The sequence below is a fragment of the Camarhynchus parvulus genome, chromosome 7 (genome assembly GCF_901933205.1).
Source record: "Camarhynchus parvulus chromosome 7, STF_HiC, whole genome shotgun sequence".
Taxonomy (NCBI): domain Eukaryota; kingdom Metazoa; phylum Chordata; class Aves; order Passeriformes; family Thraupidae; genus Camarhynchus; species Camarhynchus parvulus.
The window spans coordinates 27145628-27151627 of NC_044577.1; the positions used below are offsets into that span (position 1 = coordinate 27145628).

General features: G+C 49.5%; 1 protein-coding gene across 5 annotated transcripts in view; it reads right to left on the minus strand.

The window, feature by feature from the left end:
* SEMA5B (semaphorin 5B) overlaps nt 1-5688 on the minus strand; it is a 268944-nt gene extending 263256 nt beyond the window's left edge. For 2 of the 5 annotated variants that reach the window (XM_030951863.1, XM_030951860.1), the window contains exon 1: nt 5035-5688. The gene's annotated coding sequence lies outside the window, so the exon portion shown is untranslated. Of the gene's footprint in view, nt 1-2055; nt 2135-5000 lie in introns of all 5 variants that reach the window. The other 3 variants (XM_030951862.1, XM_030951859.1, XM_030951861.1) reach the window with 2 other exon arrangements.
* Nucleotides 5689-6000: the final 312 nt, after the last annotated feature.

Here is a 6000-nt window from a genome sequence, read left to right on the forward strand (position 1 = left end):
GCACAATATTTGGCAGAAATAAAACTTATGACTGAGGTTCTTCTCTGCAGATGGCTATGTCCTGACTGGTCACGTGTTGCTGCATCACAGATAAAGTCAAACCTTTGAAACTGGCACTCTGCAATTTATTTAACTTGCAGCAACAGCCTAATAGGGAGTATGTTATCTAGACTAACAAGCCCATAAGAATTTTGCCTGCTCAACAAAGCCACGAGGTCAGACACTGCTGCAGTTTGTGTTTATCAGGGTCTGGTTGTGCCGGGTGCTGTTTCCCGGAGACGCGTTAACAACAATGAGGAACATGCAGCACCTTGTAAGATCAAGCTCCTTCACAGCAGCTTCTGGGAAGAAAATATTCTGTGCTCTTTCCACAAATGACCCCTTTCTGAATACCAATGAAATTACAGATATGATTTATAAACTCTACAGGTGTTTACAATTGATTTGGGGATTAAAACTAGTAATCAGCATGTTTACTTATTGTCCGATTTACAGCTCACTAAAAGGTAAATAAAGACACACCAGTCCTTAACCAGCACAGTACTTTGGTACATGTTTAATTATAAGCACATGAATAGCCCTGCCACCAATTCAGAGTAATACTTTGTAACTTGGTAACATCCTTCATATGCAAATTACCTCCCTGAGTTATTACATTTAGAAACAAAACAAACCCACTTGGTTTGTACATACATTTTTGACAACAGTAATATTTCTGGACTATTACTACTGATAAACTCATCTTCAGAAAATCACCTTGAGTGATTTTTTGTGGACCTTAAAAAATTGTGCTTTATGTGAGTTCTGAAGCAGAGGTAACTTTGGGAGTCACGGCGCTGTAGTCAAGGAGACCCTGTGTGCTGAAAGTCACAGTTGTGCAGTCAGAGCTCTGCTGCACTTTACTCACATGGTTTGAGCCTGGGGTAAGAAATAACGGCTGTCATGCAGTACTTTTTTTTTGGACAACAATGAGAACAGTGGGGAAATAAATACTGAGGTTAACTGTGCTTGAAGAATAATCTCCAGCAAGCAAAGCACTGTCCACACAGTTGCAGGCTCAAAGAGCAGTCAAAGTCTTATACTCAGCTCCCACCGAAACTAATGAAAATTGCCACCATGGACAGAGATGGGATGACTCCTGATACTGGGCACACTGGATAACTCAGCAGTCTAAAAGCAAGAGAAACAATCCCTACAATAAAACTAACACAGTGCCTTCAGTGAGCTGATTTTTGTTTCCTTAAGTAACAGAACAATAACAAAGAGCTGTTGACTTGAATCTCAGAAGCAATAACACTCGGACACAGCCCATTTCGAGGCACAGCAGGGATAGTGCAATACGCCACGGTTTGTCTCCTGGACTAAATCACAAGGATCCAACCCAAAACTGTGGTAGTTCACCTTCACAGTATTCAGTCTCTAAAAGGTAAGTCCATCACTTAAGACTGACTTTTTGATTTCAATCTGATTTGGTACTTACACACAACAAACACTGATGAATTTTACCCCTAGAGAACCATTCTGAACTGTCTCCACCACTCTCTGCAGGTAATTAAATTTCCCTTTTTCAGCTTTATACCAGAAATGATCTTGTGGGCATGATCTGCAGCAAGGAAAATCTAGTTGAAGACTTCACACTGGCACCTAAACTCTGAATCTCAGCACTACCCCAGCAGTGGGACACCTTCACATTACAGTGACTGACTCCCACTCCTCAGCACGTCCCCTCTCTTGGGGCCAGTCTGCCCCTGCTGCTGCAGCTCTTGTCATGAAGGCAGTGAGCAGCACTTAGGAGACCTGACAAAGCTGGAGTCCAGCGTGTGGCTTCCCAATGACAGACCCTCAGTAAAATTGCCAATGGCTCCCAGTAAAAAATGAACTAAGAAATGCTAATCTAATAATGCAGGCATGTAGATAAATGAAAGGTGAAAAGGCTTTTAAATGCATTCAAAAACCAATATTTTATGAGATGGATCAATATATTTCTGTACGCTGGAAACAAACGAGTTCTCAAAGAAAGTTAAATTTAGAGAAGAAATTGTTTGGTTTTCTTACTATGGAAAACAGTGATGATAATTCCTTGAGGGCATTTGTACCAACAGCACTCCAAAGCTAAGGCTTCACCATGTTTTCCCTAAAAAACAGTACAGTAAAAACAGGGTAAGGTTACTGCTGTCAGCCTACTAAATGTGAACAAAACTAGCTTTGCAATCATACAGCATTGTCCTTAATTTCCAGTCGTTCACCAGCATATGGAAGTGATGCAACCACAAAGTAAAACAATTACAGCTTTGATCTTGCATCTTTTAGACAGTCAATTAACCTCTCCGATGTCTTTACAAGGAATCACCTGAATACTAGGGCTACCGGATAACACCCTAAATTGCCAGATCCCAGTTGATAGAGCACGCAGCAGCCAGCGCTGGAGGCAGGGAGGCGGCAGCGGCAGATCGCTCCCTGGCACTGTTGGATACTGCCCCCTTTTGCCGAACAGCAAGGCAACAGCCCCGGCTGCACTCTGAAACTTTGCCTGGCATCTATTTGTTTTCGGGAAGATATATTCATGCAGATGGTCTTATTTAACCCTAGTATGTCTGCTCGCATGATTATTTGTCCTGACTAAAATAGAAATCTATTGTTTGAGCCATGTTTAATGTCACAGAGTGCCTGCTTCCCAGGAACTTTCCCTCTTATGGGGCCCTATCATGTGTCAGCCCAAGTCAAGCAGCACTTTTACAACTGACTATAAGGTAAGAAGAAGAGTTTATAGTCTGGGGGTATGTTCCCCCAGGTCAGCTGTCGGCCTGGGGAATAAAGGGCAATCACAGAGGATGACCAAAGCCATTCTGTCTGGGAACTTTTTAAATCTTACTGCAAAGCAACTCAAGTTCCATGGCACCACTTGTATCGAGCTTCTCTTGGGCTACCCACATTCCTGCTGAACCCATCCCCATGCCATTGTTTCCAGTCAGTGATGTGAACTGATCAAGGCCAGTTTGCTAAAAGTCATTTTCTGTGCAGAACCTCATCCCCCGCATCTCTCTGTTCAAGCCTTTTGTCCTCTGGGGTTGTGCTTTTTCACTTGCTGGAGTTTGCACATTTTCTCCTCCCTGGTTGCCCCAGCTTTTTGCAGGAAGGGAGGGAGGTCACAGAGGGCAGCCACTGCCAATTCCATCAGCCTAATAGGCTGGGGGGGGATGAACAAAGCAAATATCTATATTCTGATGGTTGGGATCTCTCTCTCCCCCATGACTTCAGGATTAGTGAGTCCCTGGCAGAGGAGGACAAAAACTTGGCCTTTTTAATGAAAGAAAAAAAGATAGAAAGAAAAACAGAACAACGTGCCTAGACTTCACTGAAAATGCAAGAAGCATAACATAAAACACAGAGATTCGCCACTATTGCTTAGTGCTGAGTCCCAATCCAATCAGAAAAGTTTTAGTGCAAAAGGAGAAAAGATGAAAGATATGGATGATTCAAGTGTCTGTTTAAAAACTGAATCTGTTAAAAATCCAGTTAAATATCAGCAGGATTTTCCTTATCCACTGCCACTTTGTCTGCAGTTATGACCAGTTTTCTACCTTGGGTGCTTACAAATCAGATGTATAATTACAACAGTACTTTTCTGTATGAGTAGTTTGTTCCAGCTCCCCTCACTCCTCCTCTGCTCACCTGGGATCTCTAGTGATCTCAAGTAGCAGTAAGAATCAAAGCCCATTACAACTTCTAGTTAGTTGGTTTCTATTTTGTCCACAGTGCAGTCAGCCTGGGTCTTAGCCTACCACTGAACACATCCAGAGGCAAAGACATCAAACCTTTTGCAGCTCAGACCATCATTTAGGAAAAGAAGTGTTTTTTGTAATGAGAGGGAGCACTTGCACAACAAAATAAGGAACTTTACTATGGTGGTTCTTAACCAATATATCCATACATAAATAGTTTTAAGATAAAAGAAAAGGGAAAAAAAAAGTAAACCCCAACCAAAACCAGATAAATAAATTAGGAAAAAAAACCAAAAAACAAAAAACCCCAACCAAACAACAAAACAGGACCTGGCATCTACCATGTTTGGAGACCTTTTTTTAAGGACAAGAAATTATCAAAGAGTCTAAACTGAGCCAACAGAGGACAGTGAACCTTTAGGACATACATACTCCTCGATACTTAATGCTCCACCTAAAAGCCCATGAAGAGACAGGTTCAGGACCGACTTGGCAAGCACACCTTTTGTTTGTTTCCTCTGAGGCTTAACAGTAAGCGTGCTCCTGGGCAGCACCAGGAGCAGATGGTAGTGCTGGAAAATACAGCTCTCCAACTTTGGTGTGGATTATTTGAGCTGGATCTACAAAGGTTGTTTCTGGAAGTCCTACCCCCCCATATACTCCCCATAAGTTTCTAACAATGCGCGGATCTAAGGAGCAAGGCTCTCTGCTTCCCTCTCCCTCTCCCCTTCGCTTTTGATCTCCATCTGGACGTGAGCTGAAATTTAATGGGCCACCCCTACCACAAAGACAAATTACCATCTGAAAAACAAAAATCATTGATATCCCTTCGTCTAGGCTATCCTCCTTCCCACCACTGCACCCCTTCGCTCCCGCCACAACCTCGTTCAGCGGGTTTAGGAAGAACTGGGAAGGTGGCGGAGAGGAGGAAAAAAACCCACCTCCACTGCCACCTCCGAGCTAGCGTGCTCTCCAGCGCTGCCGGACCGCGAACACAGCGACAAAAAATAAGCCCCTTAGGCTCCCCGGCGGGCAGGGGGACGGCGCGCCGAGCGCCGGGCACAAACACACCCCCACGCCCCGCAGGTTGCCCCCGGCCCCCATTACCGGGCGCTGCTCCGGGGGCGACGCAGACGCGCAGCAGCCCGGGGGTTCCCACCTCCCCAGATCTCCTTCCCAGCGCCGCCCGCTCCCCCCGACCCCGCCAAGTTGGGAAGTTTGCGCGCCCCCGGCCCGTCCCGCCGCCCGCCCCCCGGGCCGCCGCCGCGCTGCGCTTACGGGGTGGCCGCGGGGCTCCCGGTGCGGGGCTCACCGGCACATCGCGCTCCGGCTGCCGCAGCAGCGGGGGTAGCCGCGGCGCGGCTGGGCTCGGCTCGGCGGGGCTGGGCTCGGCTCGGCTCGGCTGGGCTCGGCACGGGGCGAGCAGGGAAGCGGAGCGGCGGCTCTGCCCAGCCCGGCGCTCAGGGAGTGCCGCCTCGGGCCATGCGAGCGGCGGCGGGCAGCGTCCCCGCGGTGCGGCCGGAGTTGGGACCGAAGTCCTCCCGGGCGCTCCGCTGTCTCTTCCAAGCGGCTCCTATCAGCGCGGCTTCAACTCTTTCCATCGGAGACCGAGGGGAGGAGGAGAAGGAGGCGGAGGAGGAGGAGGTAGGGAAGGAGGAGGGAGCTAGGGGCTGGCAGCCCCAACTCGCACTGATGTCAACTAATATATTCAAAGTTCAACAGGGCATTTCTCTAGCAAGCGAATCGCCCTCGCCGCCCTCCCCGCTGGTCGCAGCCGGCCTCCCAGGGCCGGTGTGGGGTCCCGCGGAGCACAGCAGCACTTCCCGGCCGGACCCTGCGGAGGGGGGCCGGCGGGGCTGGCCCCGAGAGGAGGGGGTCGGGGATGGGGGATGGCACACTTTTCAGGCGGGCAGGTTCAAGTGCCGCCGGTGTGGGGAGGGCTGAGCGTGGAGGTGAGGCACCAGACAAGAGCGAAAATAATCCACCGACCGGCGGAGCGATGTTTGCATTTAAATCCAGCCTGTTCCCTCCCCGCTGGAAGGGGCAGGGCCGGCTGCGTTGCTATGGCTGTGATGGGAGACGGGCGCGGGGAAGCGGCTGCGCTGGGATTCGGAGCGGCGCCGCGGGGCTCCGGGCTCCCTTGCAGCCCCCGCGGCAGCGGCCGCCCGGCCGGGGCTTGCACCGAGCGCGGAGCGGAGCGCGGTCCCCTGCCCTGACTGAGCCCCTCACTCGGGCCCGGGGCTGTGACCCCGTCTCCCCGATGTCCCCTTGTTTGCCG